General features: G+C 35.5%; 1 pseudogene; it reads right to left on the reverse strand.

Annotated features, from left to right (window-relative positions):
* Positions 1-974, reverse strand: LOC120223761 (annotated as a pseudogene).
* Positions 975-20,859: the final 19,885 nt, after the last annotated feature.

Below are 20,859 nucleotides of genomic sequence, written 5' to 3' on the forward strand. Positions count from 1 at the left end.
TTATGCAAAGGGTGAAAAAAGAAACAATTTGAAATTTCCCTTGACAACTGTTTTCTTCTTTGTAGCCTGTCTCAAGGCACCTATACCCTCTTTATTTCTCAAGCTGTAGATAAATGGGTTTAGCAGGGGAATTATAATAGTGTAAAATAGGGAATATAATTTGTCCTGATCTTCAGCTAAACTGGATGCAGGACACCCATACATATAGATGAGAGTGCCATAGTACAAGGAAACAGAGAGTAAGTGGGCACTGCATGTGGAGAAGGCTTTGCTTCAGCCCTTTTCAGACTTCTTTTTCAGAAAGTCAAAGAGCATACAAGTAAAAGAGATTATGATGGTCATTAATGTGGATATTTGTATTAAAGCTGCAAAAATAAATATCATTAGTGCATTAATAGATATGTCATTACATGAAATTTTGAATAGTTGTAAAATTTCACAGTAGAAGTAATGTATTATGTTAGACCTGCAGAAAGTTAATCTTAATAACAAACTCAAATGAATCAGGGGATGCAAAAACCAATTACATATGAAATAATTGTCAACTGAGTACAGAGTCTATTGGACATTATCACTGGATAAAGCAAGGCTACATAGCAGCCATAGGCCTTCACTACCAGAAGGAAACATTCTGTAGTTTCACTGGAGGCAAAAAAAGTAAAATTAGGTGATGCACTTGACTAGAGATATTATTGTAGTCTTGTCTAAGAAATTGACCAGCATCCTGGGAGTTACAGAGGTGTGAAGTATAAGCATCGGCAAAGGCTAAACCACCAAGAAACAAGTACATAGGCATGTGAAGATGGCCATCCTTCCAAATAAGAGCCATCAGTCCAAGGTTTCCTACCATAGTGATGAGGTAGATGACCAAGAACATGAAGAAAAAGAGGAACTGCAGCCATGATCGCAGATCACAGCTCTGTAAGTCCTGTGAGAACAAACTCAGTGACCAGAGTGTTGTTTCCTTCTGACATATCCACACTGGATCACTGTAATAAGAAAATAGGTATCTAAGATCAGCACTAAAGAAAGCATAAAGTAGTGTGTTATTTTATTTGCAAATTAAATTGTACCTTAGTGTTGTTTTCCACTTAATTAGTAGTTTTGAAAGTTTAACTTTCAGCCTATACTAAATCTGTTTACAAATTCTTAGTATCTGATCCTAAAATTGGAAAAACCTGACATAAAGGCAAATTTTGAGTCAATATTAAAACCATGTGAAGGACCATTGCAAGTGGAAGAGATGCAAATGCAAAACCATTGCATGCAGGAGAGAAATAGACTAATAATTTAACGTAGGTTTAACCATGTAATTTTATTGCAAAGAAAAATCCATAAACAAAGGGAAAGGACAAAATATGTTGGGAAAATATCTGGAATATATTATGCATCTATGGAGATAAGATATATACACACATGGAGATAAGATATATATACACACAACCTCTTACAGCTAGGTGCGTGCAAGTTGAATAACCCAGTGGAATGAAGGGAAAGAAAACATAAGCAGACCTGTTTATGGAAAAGTAAGTCAACATGACCAGTAAATATACAAAACAATGCTCATCCTCCATAAAGTTGGAAATATTTTTTAAATTTATACATCATTTTCACTTGTCAGAAAAGAGATAAATTATAAAGCAAAATGAGAAATAATATCTGATAACAGGAAAGTGAGAAAAGAAGCATTTCCTATTGTAAATACCGGTAAAAAATGTAAATTGTAAAAGCCTCTTACATCTGATATTATCTGTCAAAATTAGAATCTTTGTAATGGATATATATTCTAGAAATAATATCATTCATATACAAGAATAAAGTACAAACATTATACTTAATGTTTTAGTACATGAGGACAAGGACTAGAAACAAAGAAAACTCACAATTAAAAAATTGCAAATTGAATAGTTGAATAAATTATGGTACAGTCTTACTGTGGAGTACTATTCAAACAGAAAAGAAACATGTTTGAGGTATACCAGTAAATAATGGGAGGTTTTATCAATGTATTAAGTGAGGGAATCAAAATATAAAGAAATTTAAATTTTATGGACCAATTTATGTAATTTAAAAAATTTACACATATAAATAAATACGATGGTATGTGTGTGGATAAAGATGTGGAAAAGTATACCAACTTTATAACAGATTTTCTTTCTAGATATAGCACTAGGCATTGAGAAAGCAGAGGAGAGAGATACCTCGTCACCACCGCTCCACACACACAAAAGTTTATGATAAAAGCATAATATATATCATAAGCCCCTTTCTGTGTAATCTTGTTAAGTATGTGTGTGTGTTTGCATCTGTGTGTCTGTGTGCATGTGTGCACCTAGGAAGATATATAATAGGATGGTCACAAGTATGTTAATAGAAAAGAAAAAGAAAATGCTATTGTAACCTTTAAAGAAGAGTATTTGGCACTGAAAACTCTAATGTAAAATTAGGAATAAATAATCTGTAAGTATTTTTATGAAATATTTGTTATATTTAATTCTTAAGGACACTTTTCATGTAAATATTTGGTAATAGGCTTTTGACAAGAGCAAGAATGAGTTTTTGAAATAGTCAAAGATATTTGGAAATTGTAAAAGATGATGTCTTAGTATAGGAGTCATTTTTATAGTTTACTCCATACAGTTTCAGTACTTTCAGAAAAACCTGCTATTATGAATATAACATATGATATTTTCATAAAGTAACAAGCTTGACTTCATTCTGTGACTTTTAAATGACATTTGAAGGAATTTGAAAATAGAATTTTCTCAATTGTCTGTTACCAAATATTTACATGGAAAGTATTTTTAAGAATTAAATATAACTAATATGTATTTCATAGAAATACTTACAGATTATTTACTTCTAATTTTACATTAAAGAATAATTTTACATTTAGAATGAATGTGTAATCTTCTTTGAAAAAGAAACAAAAATATATTCACCATAATAATAACAGTTGGATTACTAATAGGTTACTCATTTAAAAATCAATTTTATCCATTCATCCGTTGATGGACACTTAGGCTCTTTCCATGTTTTAGCTATTGTGGAGAGTGCTGCTATGAACATTGGGGTACATGGACTCCTATGCCTCAGCATTTCTGTATCCCTTGGGTAAATTTCTAGCAGTGCTATTGCTGGGTCATAGGGGAGTTCTATTGTTAGTTTCCTGAGGAACCTCCACACTTTTCCAGAGGGGCTGTACCAGTTTACATTCCCACCAACAGTGTAGGAGGGTGCCCGAGAACACATTTTAAAAACTGGGCTTATTTAACCAACAGGGAGAATGACAAGTTGTTACTCTCTACCTTCACTAACCAAAAAAAATTAGTAAGTTTAAATTACTAAACACATACCACAGAGATACCTTTTATAACATATAAATCCAAAAAGATTCACTGGAGTACATTTACTAAAAATCAACTATGTAAATATTAAGGAAAGGTCATTTTCTTTCCAAAAGGGAAATTTTGTCCTAAAATGGCCTTGCTTTATTTGCAACCCAAATCACCAAATAATAGATATTTCTAATGTCACTTCATTGATTCAGCATAATAAGCCAAGAAATAGCAAGCTTTGGGTTTTTTTTCCTTAAGAGGAATGTGAAAGAAACATGATGTTAAAATAAAGGAGATAGTGCTAGCTATATATATTGTATATTATGTAATACAAGGGCTATATTACAGACTTTATTTTCTCATGATTCCATGAAATTTTAAGAGCTATATATTAAAGACCAGCGATCAAACTCAAGTTTAGGATTATCTTCATTCTACAAAATTATAAATATAGATACAAACTACATGGCTGTCTCAAATCTAAACTCACTGCATTAAAAAATAAAACTTAAGGCTGTTGAATCATTCTTTCATTAATTTTTCCTATTTAATTCATTTTTCTATTAATTAATTATGAATTTTTATGGTAAATGTCTCCTCTACAGTCAGTCATCCTCTCCCATCCATCAAATTTTGATCACTGGTTGAGAAAAATCTCAATGCCTTACTAGAATTAATTTTAAGTTCTTACACAGATATCTTACATATATATGTGTTATCTAAAGACAAATTGAAAAATAGAAAATGTATAAATCGCTCTAATCTTATCCAGTTCCCACAATAGATTGGAAATTTAGAAAGTGATAATTTTCCAGAAGCAATGTAGAAAATGCAGAAATGAGGCAATGATTGCTGGCACACTGATTTTCATCAGTAACTCCAAAATGAATGAAGATAATATATATTACATCTATTTTGAAACTTGTTATTTAAAAAACAAAAGGAAAATGAAGGAAAGATATTTCCCCTATGCTTCCAAAGGATTCCCTGTAGGATGAAGTCATATTCATTCTACTTGGTTTTGTTGAGGTAATCATTATTCACCCCTAAAACTAGCTGTAACAATTAAAAACTGCCTCTGTAATCCACAGGAATTACTATGGGACATCTATACAGAACATCAATGAACAGGCTTTAGGTACTATTTGTTTTCCTTTCTCTTGTTTCTTTCAATGATATCATCATCCAAATACTTTACATGTTCCTTTGGAAGTCTCAAAGGTACCTTAGAGTACATGTTCAAGTTTGAAATCAAGATCTTGTGTTATCCCACTCCCAGTCATAGATGAATTATACCTATTATACCTCATACCTGTTAGTAGTCAAGCCCCAATTCTACCTCTTTCAGTCATAGGCAACCACTACTCTACTTTCTGTCTCTATAGATTTACCTGTTCTGGATATTTTGTAAAAATTTGGTATATAATATATGGTTTTACTGATTCTTTCACTTAGCATAATGTCTTATAAGGTTTTTATATTGTAGCATTTAACAACACTTCATTCCTCTACACTGCTGAACAATACTTCATTGTATGGCTATTCAACATTTTGTTTACCCATTCATCAGTTGATGATCATGGGTTTCCACTTTCTGGCTTTTTTTTTTTTTTTAACATTTGCTTATTTTTGAGAGAGAGACACGACACAGGTGAGGAAGGGACAGAGAGAGAGGGAGACACAGACTCAAGCAGTCCAGGCTCAGAGCTGTCAGCACAGAGCCCGACAGCGGGCTCAAACTCATTAATTGTGAGATCTTGACCTAAGCTAAAGTCACACGCTTAACTGACTGAGCCACCCAGGTGCCCCAACCACTTTCTGTCTCTTATGAATAATGCTACTATAAACATTCATGTACAAGAGTTTTTGTTTGGACATACGTTTCAGTTTCTTTTGATGCTATTATAAACAGAATGATTTTCTTTATTTTTTGATTGCTAGTGCACAGAAATTCATGTGTATATTGTATCCTGCAACAATGCTGAATTCATTAAGTTCTATTTGTTCTTTAGTAGATTCCTTAGGATTTTCTTTTTTTTTTTTTTAATATTTTTATTTATTTCTAGGAGAGAGAGAGACAGCGTGAGCAGGGGAGGGTCAGAGAGAGAGGGAGTCACAGACTCAGAAACAGGCTCCAGGCTCTGAGCTGGCAGTCAGCACAAACCCAACGCGGGGCTCGAACCCACGAACCGCGAGATCATGACCTAAGTGAAAGTCCGACGCTTAACCGACTAAGCCACCCAGGCGCCCCTCCTTAGGATTTTCTAAATAAAAGATCATGTCATCTAGAAATACAGTTTTTTCTCCCTCCCTTCCTTCCTTCCTTCCTTCCTTCCTTCCTTCCTTCCTTCCTTCCTTCCTTCCTTCCTTCCTTCCTTCCTTCCTTCCCTTTCTTTCCTTCCTTCTTTCCTTCCTTCCTTCTTCCAGTCTGGGTGACTTTTATTTCTTTGACTTGCCTAATTCTAAGATCATAAGGTATTTTTAGTTTTCTTTTCTTGTGATGTCTTTGCTTTTGTTATCAGGACAGTACTGGTTGTCACGGTCAGTTTTGGTTTCTATAGCCCAGCCATAGACTGACTTTACAAACAACAGAAATTTATTTCTCACATTTCTGATAAATCTAAGATTAGAGGTGAGTCCAACATAGTTGAGTTCTGGTACCAGCCCTTTCTGTTTGCAAACAACTGACTTCTAGTTGTATTCTCACAAAGTGAAAAGCAGAGAAGAGGAAGCAAGCTCTCTTGTGACTCTAAATGGTACTAATCCCATTCAAAAGGGCTCCACCTTTATGGCTTCATCAAATCCTAATTACCTTCAGAAAGCCCCACCTCCAAATACCATCACCTTGAGGATTCCATTTTAACATATAAATTGGGGGTACACAAACATTCAGTCTATAGTATTGACCCTATAGAATGAGTTAGGAAATGTTTCTTCTTCTATATTTGGAAGAATCTGTGGGGAATCAGTTTTAATTTTTCTTTAACTATATGGTAGAATTCACCAATGAAGTCATCTGAGTTTTTCTTTGTGGAAAGTTTTTAAGTTACCAATTCATTCTCTTGCTAGGGTTTATTCAGATTTTCTATTGTTTTTTTAGTTAGTTTTGGTAGTTTGTTACTTCCTAGGAATTTATCCATTTCCTCTAAATTATCTAATTTATTAGTATGTATGGGAAATCAAATATCTATGTCCTGGTTAGGGAGGTTATAGGGAACAAATTACACTGCTTTCTGGCCATGCTGAAAATGGCTGACCAGTATCTAGTTAATTCCTGTGCCTGTGCTCATGAATTCCTTAGACCATGTTATCTGTGGAATATCTTATCTTGTTCTTCACGCTGCTTTCTGCATATGCTCTTTTGCAATCTTGGGAATGCCTTGTTTTTTTGTATGTTTTCTATACCTTCTTGCTGGCATGTAGCCACTGAGATGGTACGATGTTTTCCCTATAGTGTATGCCTAATAAGTACAGGAGCATAAGAACAGCTCAGGGAGACTTACCTTAGACTCCCTCTCACATCTCTTAACTTGTAGAGTCTTGAGTAAACCTTTCTGTGGTCCTTGGCTTTGCTGGACAAAGCTGGAACCCAAACCTACAGGTATGGAGTTGTTATAGTATTCCTCTATAATTCTTTTTATTTCTGCACAGTCAATAATGATATCCCCTTCTTGATAACTGATCTTAGTTTTGTTGTTGCTGTTGTTGTTTTGCTAGCAGAAACACTTTATTATCTTTCTATTCTTTCTATAAAAAATGACATTACAAAATCATTGTTATATAAGAAGAATACCTTGTTTTCTATTGTTCCTGTAGTGTTAACACAAACTTGATGGCTTATACAATACAAATGTATTCTCTATGGTTCTGGATTCAGAAGTACAAAATCAGTATCACTGGGGTAAAATCAGGGTGTCACCCCTGGTGCCTTCAGGAAGTGCTAGGGGAGAATCTGTTTCCTTGCCTTTTCTAGCTTCTGAAGTCTGTATTCCTTGGCTCATGGCCCCTTCCTCCATCTTCAAAGTCAGCAGTATAGCATATGACCAACCACTTCTCCATTTTCACATCACTTTCACTGAGCAGATCCAGGAAAGTTTCTCTGATTTTAAGGATTTATGTAATTAGATTGGGCTCTCTGGGTAATTCTGGATAATCTCTCTATTTCAGAGTCTGTCTCTTTAATCACATATGCAAAGAGCACTAGCCATATAAAGAAATATATTCATATGTTACTGATAATTGGGTTGTAGATATCTTTGGGGGCCATTATTCTGTCTCCCACAAAGATATAATATCAGTATTTGTGATTTATCTTAATTTCTTATTCTTTCTCTCAAATACATATTCTCTTTTGTATATAATTATGCATTTGCAATGTGTATTCTTCTTTTTTTTAATGTGAGTATAGTTGACACACAATATTAAATTAGTTTCAGGTGTACAACTTAGTGATTTGACAAGTTTATACATTATGCTACTGTTGCAGGGTTTTTTACCACAATACCCAGGATTCGTTGTCTCATTTTGAAGAATGAAGAGGTGTACACAAAATGAGCACCAGGCCAAAGTTTATTAGAGTATAAGATCTGAAAGGAAGAATAGTAGGAAAGCTCTCTTTACAGAGAGGGGACATTTGAAAGTGAGTGCCCAAGGACTATAGGCAAGGGTCCTTGTTTTATAAGGTTCTGGTTGCCCCTCACCCCTTCCTCTGGCTCTTTTCCTTCTCAGGTTCTACTCTTATTGGCTTGATGGCTCTCGGTGCTGGTTTGTCCATTACTGATTGGCTAATTTCCATTGTATGAGGGGTGGTCTATGCCCATACTTAGGTCTTTTGTCAGATTCCTGAGGGGAAACCTGAGGGGGAGTAGGTGGAGTCTGTTACATTCTTAAGAGGGACCTTACACCTGAGAGGGTTTGCTGTGGTTAAGACATTCCCAGCATAGTTCCAAAATAGGTGTTTTTCCCACCCAGGGACCTCAGGCCCTAATCTTTCCTTCTCTACTGAATCCTATCTTCTTGTATCATACACGTTTACCACATGTGTAACTACCATCTGTCTTGTTACATCTATATTACAATAATCACTGACTATAATCTGATCTTAGTTTTTTTTAACTTCTCTTTTATTCTTGGTGAAGTCCAACTTAAGAAATGTCCTTTTTAAAAAAAAATCTTTTCAAAGAATCAAACTCCTAGTTTTGCTAGGTTTTTTTTCTATTGTTTTTCTGTTCTCTGTTTCATTAATGCCTAGTCTTCTCTCTGTTATTTCTCTTTTTATGCTTGTTTTGGATTTATCTTGTTTTCCTTTCTCTAGTTTCTTGAGATGGAAGTTTAGGCTGTTTGTTTCAAAAGGTTTTTTTCTACTTTTATAGCTATAAATTCACCTTTAAGTACTACTTATAGCTACATCCCATACTTTTGATGTGTTCTTGTTTCATTTATCTCAAAATATTTTCTAATTTAACTCTATCTCCTAATTTATCTTTCTAATTTATCTCTTGAAGTCTCTTTGGTCTGATATTAGTATAGCCACTCAGGCTTTCTTATTATTGCTATTTGCATAGTATTACTCTCTCTATTTACAGGAATGGAAACTATTTCTGTCTTTGAATCTAAAGTACATCTCCCATAGACAGCATGTGGTTGTATATTGTTTTTATGATAATGATGATAGTGACGATGATGTTCAACAATCTTTGCCTTTTGTAGATTGTTTAATCTATTCACATTTAATGTTATATTTATATAGTTGGATTTACTTCTGCCATTTGCTTTTAGTTTTGATATGTGTTTGTTTTTCTCTATTCCTCTTTTGTTGCATTTTTTTGATATTAAGTGGATATTTTCTAATGTATCATTTTAATACCTCTAATGGTTTTCAGCATATTTTGAGTTATTTTCTTAGTGGTTGGTTTAGGGCTTATAATATTCATCTTTTATCATAATCAACTTCAGACTTCTACTAATTTAAGGCCAAAAAAATAAGTAAGACTCATACTGTCATATCTATATGTTACAGACCTGTTGTTACAATGATTGCTTAATATGATGTTCTCACTCTTATGTTAGGACATAAAAAGGAAAGAAAAAATATATGTTTATAGAATTTGTTATATTAACCTTCTTAACTACCATTTCTGGTTGTCTTCGTTTAGCGTATGGTGTAATTTCCTTTTTCTAGTACACCTGTGTTCCCACATGATTCCTTTGTGTTCTTATTGTCAAATATAATACATTTATATGTTATGTCCCAGTAATTCAATTTCATTCATATCATTTTATGAAATTGCTTTTTAAATCAGCTCACAGAAGAATGGGAAAGAAAAATGTAATTATACTGCCTTTTTGAAATGACTGCATAGTTATCTTAAGTGTCACTCTGTTATTTTGTGTGGATTTAAGTTACTGTCTGGTGTTATTTATTTTCATCCTAGAGAATTTCCTGCCGGGAGCCACACTGGCCTCTCTGGATGGCAGTCACAGCAAGGAAATGGCAGTGTTTGCAAAGCTCCTGCCATGAGAAACAAAAACTGGTATCTCTTTCTGCTTCTACTGGCTCATGTTGGAAATGAGCCTGCTGGTTTTGACCAGGCCTCACAATATTCCGTATGAGACCAATATTCTGAACACAGATACCTCATAAGGAAGAGCATATTCCTGCCTTTACAAAAGAGATTTTAGATGAAAGCTCTGTGGATGATTGTCAAAAGGCTCTTCCTATGGGCCTTGCAGGTCCAAGACTTAGATGATAAAGGGGGTTAAGAACACAAGAGTTACAATTGAGCCTGGCCCCGAGACAAAGAGCCTAATTTAAAGTTAAAGGTATAGATAAGGGCAAAACATAGTTACTACATATATCTTTGCTAATTGGTGAAGCATAGCAGTCCCTTCCTCAAGGCCTACATTCCACAAACACCCTCCCTTACACTGGCAGCTGGGATGAAGATAGATATGAGTAGCTAAAACATAAACCCAGGTGCGAAGACTGACACATTTAGGGCCCCCATGGTAGTTTCCACAAACAAACCAATTCAGAAACATTCATCCTCTTGAGAGCCAGACAGAATGACTCCTAGCTTATCTATATACAATTTAACCTATGTTATTGTTTTTCACTAAGAACATCCTGTTATTTCCTTGGTCAGGATAATTCTGCAATTGATAGCACAAAAGGCCTCCCATAGTAAGAAATTCCTTTCTCTGACTTCATGTTGTTGCTGAACCTTTAAATAAAGACACCAAAACCAACAGGACAGAGATGCCTGCCTGGGGATTAGAAAGAATCTCGGGGCTCTCTCACTCTCCCTCTCTCTCGCCGACACCGTCCATCCTTCAGGCACCCCTGGACCTGCCAGAGCCGGCCTCCAGCAATTTCCTTTATTAAGGCAGGTGTACTAGGTAAGAATTCCATCGTTTTTTGTTTATTATGGATATTTCTATCTTACCTTAATTTTTACAAGATAGTTTTGCTGGGTAGAAGCTAGTTGGTTGAAAGTTATATATGGTTTTGTCTTGGCATTTTACGTAAGTAATCCTACTGCATTCTAGTCTTTGTTTCTGATGAGAGTCAGCTGCTAATCTTTGTGGTTCTCTTATACATGAAGAAGTATTCTTCTCTTTCTACTTTCAATATTTCCTCTTAATGTATGGCTTTCAGTGTTTTAACTATGATGGGTAAATCTTCTCTCCTTCCATAGATTGATTTTAGTTTTGTTTCAGTTTCGTTCACTGTGCAGAGGCTTTTTATCTTGATGAGGTCCCAATAGTTCATTTTTGCTTTTTGTCTCCCTTGCCTCAGGAGACATGTCTCATAAGAAGTTGCTACAACCAAGGTCAAAGATGTTGCTGCCTGTTTTCTCCTCTATGATTTTGATGGTTTTCTCTTCTACATTTAGATCTATCATCCATTTTGAATTTATATTTGTGTATGGTGTAAGAAAGTAGTCCAGTTTAATTTTTCTACATGTCACTGTCCAATTTTCCCAGCCCCATTTGCTGAAGACACTGTCTTTGTTTTTTATAGGATATTCTTTCCTGCTTTGTCAAGATTAGTTGGCCATATATTTGTGGGTTCATTTCCGGGTTCTCTCTTCTGTTACATTGATATAGGTGTCTATTTTTGGTCCAGTACAATACTGTCTTGATTATTACACCTGTGTAATAGAGTTTGACATCTGGAATTGTGATTCCTCCAGCTTTGATTTTCTTTTTCAAGATTACTTTAGCTACTCAGGGTCTCTTCTGGTTCAATACAAATTTTAGAATTGTTCCATCTCTGTGAAGAATGCTGGTGTTATTTTAATAGGGATTGCACTGAATGTGCAGGTTGCTTTGGGTAGTATAAGAATTTTAACAATATTTGTTCTTCCAATCCATGATAAGGAATGTATTTCCATTTCCTTGTGTCTTCTTCTGTTTCTTTCAAAAGCATTCTAAAGTTTTCAGCGTACAAATCTTTTACCTCTTTGATTAGGCTTATTCCTAAGAATCTTATGGTTTTTTGTGCAGTTGTAAATGGAATCAATTCCTTGATTTCTTTCTGTTGCCTCATTGTTGGTGTATAGAAATGAAACAGATTTATGTACATTGATTTTTTATCCAGAGACTTTGAGGAATTCAGGTATCAGCTCTAGCAGTTTTTTGGTGGAGTCTTTCAGGTTTCCCCATAGAGTATCATGTTGTCTGCAAAGACTGAAAGTTTGACTTCTTCCTTGCCAATTGGATGTATTTTATTTCTTTTTGTTGTCTTATTGCTGAGGCTAGGACTTCCAGTACTATGTTAAACAATAGGGGTGAGAGTGGATATCCCTGTTGTGTTCCTGATCTTAGGATAGAAGCCCTGAGTTTTTCCTCATTGAGGATGATATTAGCTGTGGGTCTTTTATTTGGCCTGTATGATGTTGAGGTATGTTCCTTCTATCCCTAATTTCTTGAGGGTTTTATCAAGAAAGGATGCTATATTTTGTAAAATGCTTTTTCTCCGTCTATTCATACGGTTCTTATCCTTTCTTTTATTGTGGTATGTCACATTGATTGATTTGTGGATATTGAACCACTCCTGCAGCCCAGGAATAAATCCCACTTGATCATGTTGAATAATTTTTTAATGTACTATTGGATTTGATTTGCTAGTGTCTTGTTGAGAATTTTTGCATCCATGTTCATCAGGGAATTTGGTCTGTAGTTCTCCTTTTTAGTGTGGTCTTTGTCTGGTTTTGGAATCAAGGTAATGCTAGTTTCATAGAATGAGTTTGGAAGTTCTTCCATATCTGTTTTTTTGGAGCAGTTCAAAAGAATAGGTATTCATCTTCTTTCAATGTTTAGTAGAATTCCCCTGGGAAGCCATCTGACCCTGGACTCTTTTTTGAGAATGTTTTATTTCTGTTTCAATCTCCTTACTGTTATGGGTATGCTCAAATTATCTCTTTCTTCTTTTTCAGTTTTGGTACTTTATATGTTTTTAAGAATTTATCCATTTCTTCCAGATTGCCAATTTGTTGGCATATAATTGCTCATATTATCTTACTATTATTTGTATTTCTGCTGTGTTAGTTGTGATCTCTTTCATTCATGATTTTATATATATTTGGGTCCTTTCACTTTTATTTTTGGTAAGTCTGGTGAGGAGTTTATCAATTTTGTTAAATGTTTCAAAGAACCAGCTCCTAGTTTTGTTGATCTTTTCTTCTTTTTTAAAATTTCAGTATTATTGTTTTCTGTTCTAATCTTTATTATTTCCCTTCTTCTGCTGGTTTTGAGCTTAATTTGCTGTTCTTTTTCCACTGCCTTTAAGTGTAAGGTTAGTTGAGTATTTGAGACATTTCTTCCTTTTTTAGGAAGAAGGCCTGGATTGGTACATACTTCCTTCTTATGACTGCTTTTGCCACACCCCCAAAGGTTTTGGACTGTCATGTTTTCATTTTTATTGGCCTCCATGTATTTTTTATTCACTCTAATTTCTTGGTTAATTCATTCATTCGTTAGTAGGATGTTCTTTAATCTCCAAATATTTGTGGTCTTTCCAAAGTTTTTCTTGTGGTTGATTTCAGGTATCACAGCATTGTCATCTGAAAATATGCATGGTATTATCCTGATCTTTTTATGCTTGTTGAGGTCTGATTTGTGACCCAGTGTGTGATCTGTTCTGGAGAATGTTCCATGTGCACTCAAGAAGAATGTGTATTTTGCTGATTTAGGATGAAGTGTTCTGAGTATATCTGTTAAGTTCATCTAGTCCAATGTGTCATTCAAAGTCACTGTTTTCTTGTTGATTTTCTGCTTAGATGATCTGTCCATTGCTGTAAGTGGGTTGTTAAAGTCCTCTATTATTACTGAATTATTATTAATGAGTTTTTCTTTATGTTTGTTATTAATTGATTTATATATTTGTGTGCTTTCATGTTGGGGGCATAAATATTCACAATTGTTAGACCTTCTTGGTGGATAGACCCCTTAATTATGATAAAGCGCCCTTATTCATCTCTAGTTATAGTCTTGTTTTAAAATCTAGTTTGTCTGGTATAAGTATGGCTACTCCAGTTTTCTTTTGACATCCATTAGCATGATAGATAGTTCTCCATCCCTTCACTTTTAGTTTGCAGGTGTCTTTAGGTCTATAATGAGTCTCCCTTGTAGGAGGCATATAGAAGGATCTTGCTGCTGTTGCTGTTTATCCATTCTGATACCGTATGTCTTTTGATTGGAGCATTTAGTTCAATTACATTCGGAGTGATTACTAAAAGATGTGAATCTAGTAACATTGTGTTGCCTATAGAATTGGTGTTTCTGGTGATGTTCCCTGGTCTTTCTACTCTGTTTCTTTTAGTCTTTTTCTGTTCTGTTTTTTTCTCCCTCAAAGAGTCCTCCCTAAAATTTCTTGCAGGGCCTCTTTAGTGGTCACAAATTCCTTTAGTTTTCTTTTGTCTGGGAAACTGTCTCTCCTTCTGTTCTGAATGACAGCCTTGCTAAATAAATGATTCTTGGCTGCCTGTTTTTTCCTATTCAGCATGTTGAATATATCCCACAATTCCTGTCTTGCCTGCCAAGTTTCTGTGAACACATATGCTGAGAACCTGATATGGCTTCCCTTGTAGGTTAATGACTTTTTTCCCCTTGCTGCTTTCAGGAATATCTGCGTATTTTGTGAATTTGATTATGATATACCTTTGTGATGGCTTTTTGTTGAAGTTAATGGGAGTTTCTCCTTGCTTCTTGGATTTTGATGCCTGTGTCCTTCCCCAAATTAGGGAAATTTTCAGTGCTAATTAGCTCCTTTTTTAGCTTCTGCCCCTTTTTATCTCTCTTCGTCTTCTGGAGCTGCTGATATGAAGGTTATTCCTCTTCAATAAGTCACTGATTTCTCTAAGTCTCATACCATGGTCTTTTGCTTTTGTTTCTCTCTTTTTTTTCAGCTTTATTATTTTCCATAATTTTATCTTCTATATGACTAATTTGCTGTTCTGCTTCATCCATCCTCACCATCAAGCATCCATTGAAGATTGCATCTCAGTTATAGCATTTTTAATTTCAGCCTCAGATTTTAGTGGTTTTATCTCTGAAGAAAGGGATTCTTTGATGTCTCCTATGCTTTTCTCAGCCCCAGCTAGTATTATTATAATTGTAGTGTTTAATTCTAGTTTAGACATCTTATCTATATCAGTGTCGACTAAATCCCAGGCCATCATTTCTTCTTGTTATTTCATTTGGGATGAATTGCTCCATCTTTTCATTTTGGAGGAAGAAAAAACTTAATAAAATAAAATAAAAAATCAAACTCAAAAAATTAAAAACAACACAAAACAAAATCAAATAAAGGAAGCTAGATCCTAGGTGTGTTTCAGTTTGCTTGTTAAGAAAAGCTTGATAAAAAAAAAGAACAAAATGTAAAAATTAAAGAAATGAAAATAAAACATTTTTAATAATAAAATTTAAAAACTAAAATAGAATTTAAACATTTGCTCCTTCTGTATCCAAGAAAGAAATAGAAAAGAAAAAAAAAAAAACCAACATAAACACATACAGAAGCAAAGAAAACAAGCAAACAAAAAGAAACCTGGATAAAGCTAGATCCAGTTTTCCCTAGAATTGAAACTGTGCAGCACACTATGATCCATAGAATAAGTGGGTGGAAGAAATTTGTGCTGGTCTTCTGGGAGATGTGCCTGGAGGGCACAGGTGGGTGGGGTTTGGTGTAACGACTCAGTTCTCCACTTGGTGGTGCTGCTTCACTCACTGGATTTGATCAGTCCAGATGGGCTAAGGTGAAAATTACTCTTCCCGCCCCTGCTCTCTAGTTTTAGGAATAGGGATTTCACACCTTCAGAAATGTTTGATCAGTCACCCCTTCTTTGTCTTAGATTTCTGTCTGCTCCCTGCCTTTACTATCTTTATCCAAGCTGTCTGTCTGCCAGGCAGCTCCTACCTCCAGAGTTTTATCCCAGACAGAGTTGTGTTTCAAAACCCCACACTTCAGAGAACCCTGTGGCTCCACCCCACCCCCACCCTGATCCTCCAGATGAGGGTCCTGCTGATCAATGGCTGGGTAGCAACTTGTCCCAGAAAACATTTGCATGATGTGCAAAGCCAGAGGCTCAGAGTTTATGGTAAATGACAACACAAAGCCAGCGCCAAGTTTTGCTGATCTCACCTGGCATCTTTGTTCCTATATCAGTAAATGTGGCAGCTCTCTGTGGCTCGCTGGACTTTTGCCTGCTGAGAGGCTGTGTTGCCTCTGCCAAATACTCCAAGCAGGGGCACCATTTCTCCCGTGCTACACATAGTCCCTTCAGACCATGCCGCATTCCCAGGGATTCACCCTGCTTCCTCACTGGAGCATTGCCAGACACTGAGCTCCAAAACTTCAGACTCTGGACCCACTGTTCATAGAAAACTGGCAGTATTGAAACTCTCCAGTTTCCCTGTCAGTGTTGGGGGAACAGATTTTTTTATCCAGTCCCTTGCAAGTGTTTTCACTCTTTCTCTCCAGCTACCTTCAGGGGCAGTGCTTTCCTTGTATGATCCCAACAAGCTCATTTCTCTTTCTCTCTCTGTCCTCCCTCCACAAAAACAGCTCCTTACCCTCCATGGCACCTTGACTTTTCTCTCCCCCAGTTCACATCTCTGCAACATGTACTTACCAAGATCTCTCATTCAAATTATGCGGATTGTTGTGTTACTCTTCAGATCAATTTCCTAAGTGTTCAAAGTGGTTTGAGGTTGATCTATCTGCATTTCAGGAATGAGACAAGCTCAAGGTCACTATACTACTCTGCCATGTTAACTCTAACCCCATCAAAGATCTGGTGAATTAAATGAGTCTGAGCATGTACATACTAAAATATGAGAACATTCTCAGATGAATAAACTCTATCATTTGTCATTTTTGCCTTAAGCTCATGGTTGCCAATGTTATATAAAATAATTGCAGGGGTACTTTGGTGGCTCAGTCAGTTGAGTGTGAGACATCGGCTCAGATCATGATCTTGTGGTTTGTGAGTTTGAGCCCCATGTCGGGCTCTGTGCTGAAAGCTAAGAGCCTGGAGCCTGGTTCATATTCTGTGTCTCCCTCCCTCTCTCCCTCTCCCCCCCCAAAAAAGAAATAAATATTAGAAAATAATTGCAAATGTTGCCTAGTTGTAGATAAACAGAGTACAGAATAGACACATTTTAAGACCTTAAGTGATACTCAGTGAATTAATTTACTGCACTGTAATATAAATAAAAATAGAGAACTGTCTAACAAATGAAACACCTGCTACAATGTGGAACTCTGAGAAGGCCTAATAATCAAACCAGAAAGAAGCATACTTGCTTTATATAGTCTGTGACTCTGATGGTTGTGGTAGTGTCACCCATTTTTATAGATGTATTTCTTTCAAGAACACCAACTTTTGTGTAAATTTTCACTATTAACAACTACTTGAATACTTTCTCCTCCCCTCAGATAAAAGAATATTATTTGTTTTTAAGAGAAAAGAATATTCTATGTCTCTTTACTCATCAAAATCCAGAACAATGAAGACTAGTACCATGGGAACTTAGATAAATCCCCCGTGAAATTTCCACTTTGGGGTAAGTCATCAAACAGGAAAAATTCTGACTTAATTATAATCACCCAATATTTAGTAACTGGTTTGTCAAGCTTCAAGAAGTAACTATTGTCAGAAACTGAGATTAGTTAGCTACATTTTTATGGATGCTTCCAGAAGATATGAGGCAACAGGTAAAAGACAAAGGGCTTTATTACTCACAACAGCAGTAGTAGTATGATGGTCAGTCTTTGCACCAGTCCCTCAAAACTCAGTTCTCATGGCCTATGTTAAGTGGACCAGTTACACCATTATTTGTGCATTCAGGAAACCTGAATCTTTTATGATCAGCAGTAAGTCAGCCTGCTTTTTGCCCTGGATGAAGACACAGTCTCCACACATAATCACATTGTATTCCAAAATTGTTTTCTTGGCAAACATCCATGAAGAGGTAGTCCAGTACAGAGATGGTCAGTGCCTGTGCTTGTAAGGCAGTCATAAAAATGAAAGGCCCATGGAAAATTATGCTCAAATGATCATTATGGATAATTCTTAATCCTGGATGGACATTAGAACCATCCTGTGAACTTTGAAACAATACTGGGCCTAACCCTTAACAATTCTGATTTTATTTGACCGGTGTGGGTCCTGATATTACTGTTTCTTATAGTTGCTCCAGGTGATTCTTCTTCTTTTTTTTTTTTTTTAATGTTTTATTTATTTCTGAGAGACAGAGACAGCATGAGCAGGGGAGGTCAAAGAGAGAGGGAGACACAGAATCCTAAACAGGCTCCAGGCTCTGAGCTAGCTCTAAATCTTGAGGGACTCGAACCCAGAACTGTGAGATCATGACCTGAGCCGAAGTCGGACACTTAATCGACTGAGTCACCCAGACACCCCTCCAGGTGATTCTTCTTGCAAATAAGAATGAGAACCACTGATCTATCTCTTTTAGAGGAAGATGTGGTAAAAGAAAGCAAACAAGACAAAATCTAGCAATGAATGACTGTTCATTAATTGTATTACTGCTTATCATCAGGATCTGATAATCTAGCTGTAACATATCCTGTAAACTAGCAACTCTTGAAACGCTCCTACTCACATGGGTGATATAGAAACAAGGTAGCATCCAACTCATCTTACACCATAAAATATAAAATAGGAAAGAATAACAATGTATGCAAAGAGCTTATGGGATTTTACAGAAAATCCAGCAAATGCTCCCCAACCTTTTGGGGAAAAAAAGAAGAGGAATCCAGAAAGTATAGACAGGGCCTGACCTTTACCCCCTCAGTTCTAACCCTGTTGAAGGACAGAAGCAGGGGAATGGAAGGAAGTGACTGATCTCCATCTATAAGTTTCTTTTTACTTTATTATTTCCTCCCACTTTACCCTCCTGAGCACTATTGGACTTTTATTCAGACTCTGCTTCTTTTTTCTTGCCCATTTTCTTCTTTCTCATACCATGAACTTCTTAGACACCTATTAACATATAGTATGGTGGTTAAGGGCAGAGACCTTGGAGCCAGATTTTAATCATTTTCAGCCACTTCTTAAGATGAATTACTTAATCTCTTCATACACCAGTTTCCTAATATGTAAAATTAAGATGAGATAGTTCCTACTTTATAAGGTTCTATGAAGATTAAATTAGGTAACATTATATTTGGAACGCTGCCTTAAACTGTGTCATATAAATGTTTGCTAAATAAATAAATCTGTATATAGTATATCCCATATGGTAAAAAATGTTTTTAAGATATGTAAATTTTATATTTATATTTTAAAATCAAATCAGAACATATGTACTCTTTACCAAATATATATGTATGAGTCTTCTGTATTCTGGGACTTATGCTAAGCTGTGCCACATGAGAATATTCAACTCAATCCTATTAGTGACTACTGAAAGAAAAAATACCTCCATAAATTCTTATAAAGTAATTCCCTAGAAACTAATTTTGACATCATGCTCCTTCCAGTGAAACATTGTATCCAGTCTATGGAAGGAGAGAAAGAAATAGAAGAAGAATTTACAAATCATTTTTCAAACATCACTGAATAGTTTTATGTCCTTTTACTCATTCTGCTAATAAGCTAGCCAATACAATACTAATAAATATAGTTAGAGTAACAACATGCATAGATGTAAGTAATTTAGAAAGAATCTTTAAGTCTACTTTTCAGTGTTCTGGGAAATACACCCTCTGGGAGAGGGAGAGAGCTTAAAATGCTGGATATCAGTAGAACCTAAAAAAGTGTTTACTAAGGATTCTGCACTGATGAGTGGCACAGGAAGCCATTACCATCATGTAATGTTTTTTGAAGAAATTTAAAGTTAATGTGAAGTACAAAGAAAAGTAATTTGAATAGAATGATGCTCACTTGAATGGAAAAAATGTAAAATGCTCAAGATAAAAAATTTTCCACAAAGGAAAAAGAAAGAACATTATGGAAAGCAAGAAAAATAGATTGGATAATTAAAGTATGAAGATAGCAAAATTTTCATGGAATGTTAGAAAGCTACTAGGAAGATAATAAGGAGAATTTCAAGGCAGAATAAATTAGGCAAACATCTTTGGAGGTAGGAGGGTGGATGCAGGATGCTTTATTTAACTACTTACCTAAGCAGGAATTGAGAAATTTGGAACAAGATTTTGCTTTTTTCTTAGGTATACCTGGGAGAAGATATGTGAACTAAAAGTGTTGCAGAGCAATCAATATATAGAAAGCAAGCAAGATCAAATAAAGCAACACCACAGGGATTTTTGTTAATGTACAGCAGTCTAGAATAAGTGTGATGTGATATATTTCATTAATTTTTCTTCTCTCTGTTCTCTGTTGAAAGTTGCAGAAATAAAGAAAAACATAATAACAGTAGTTCCTCCGAGTTGACAGAACAAGTTACAAATGTATCCATTTTTAAATGTTTATTTATTTATTTTGAGAGAGAGCGAGCTGGGGAGGGGCAGAGAGGGAGAGGAGAGAGAATCCCAGGCAGGCTCCACGCTGTCAGCACAGAACCTGACACAGAGCTCAATCCCACGAATGGGAGATCATGACCTGAGCTGAAATCAAGTCTTGGAATCACAAACTGAGTCACCCAGGAGCCTCCAACTCTATCCATTTTAAATGCTGTTTTGCTTTCTTGCTTCCCAGAAATATCTTCCAAAGACGTTCATTTTTGAAAATTTAAAGGAAGTCACACTGGTGTGTCAAAAGAATTGAGAAAGTTTCTGAATTCAGTAAGAATTTGATAATATGTGCATATTAAAACTTGAGAACTGGTCATTTCTAAATATACTGTAGAAGCCAGTTGTAAAGGGCCAGGGATCCTGACACTGATGGAGCTCAGAAAGGAAGAAGCAATTGAGAATCTGTAGCTGACAAGGACCTATTTGAATCAGGGTTAATAAGAGTTGAAATTAATAAGGATTGTATTAATCAGTACCCTATGTAATTTGAATCTCAAAACTTCAAATCTTTCATTATCA

The sequence above is a fragment of the Hyaena hyaena genome, unplaced genomic scaffold (genome assembly GCF_003009895.1).
Source record: "Hyaena hyaena isolate Hyena2069 unplaced genomic scaffold, ASM300989v1 scaffold_1040, whole genome shotgun sequence".
Classification (NCBI taxonomy): Eukaryota; Metazoa; Chordata; class Mammalia; order Carnivora; family Hyaenidae; genus Hyaena; species Hyaena hyaena.